The sequence below is a fragment of the Penaeus monodon genome, chromosome 28 (genome assembly GCF_015228065.2).
Source record: "Penaeus monodon isolate SGIC_2016 chromosome 28, NSTDA_Pmon_1, whole genome shotgun sequence".
NCBI lineage: Eukaryota > Metazoa > Arthropoda > Malacostraca > Decapoda > Penaeidae > Penaeus > Penaeus monodon.
This window is the reverse complement of record NC_051413.1, coordinates 4,875,286-4,875,642: the sequence shown is the minus strand read 5'-3', so window position 1 is coordinate 4,875,642 and position 357 is coordinate 4,875,286. Positions and strand designations below refer to the sequence as shown.

General features: G+C 39.5%; 1 protein-coding gene across 1 annotated transcript in view; it reads right to left on the bottom strand.

Annotated features, from left to right (window-relative positions):
* The window catches only part of LOC119591307 (transcription activator BRG1-like), a gene marked incomplete at its 3' end in the record, with an annotated part of 18,291 nt that overhangs the window by 4,179 nt on the left and 13,755 nt on the right, over positions 1 to 357 (bottom strand).

The following is a 357-nucleotide window of genomic DNA, read 5'->3' as shown; positions in this document are numbered from 1 at the left end:
AATAAGGAAAAACACTGAAGTCAATCCATTCTCTCTGCAACAGCTTGAACATTCAGATCCTGTCAAAACTCTCTTACCTCTTTCCCATCCTCTTCTACTGCCTGCATGGAACAGAAATCAGTATTCTAAATATACTGACCAAAATACAAGCGCAAACATTGTTTCTCTTTCCATCTCCCCCAATCCTCTCGCTCATCTTTCAAGCAGCTTCATAAAACATTTCATTACACAGAGCCAAGGCACATGAAAACTGTAGGTCAATGTCATTCCAATTTTAGATATCAGTTCTTTGATGATAATGCACTTGCTGAAGCTAACCTTCCAGTCTCAAGTGTAGGTTCAAATGAGGGAATGCAC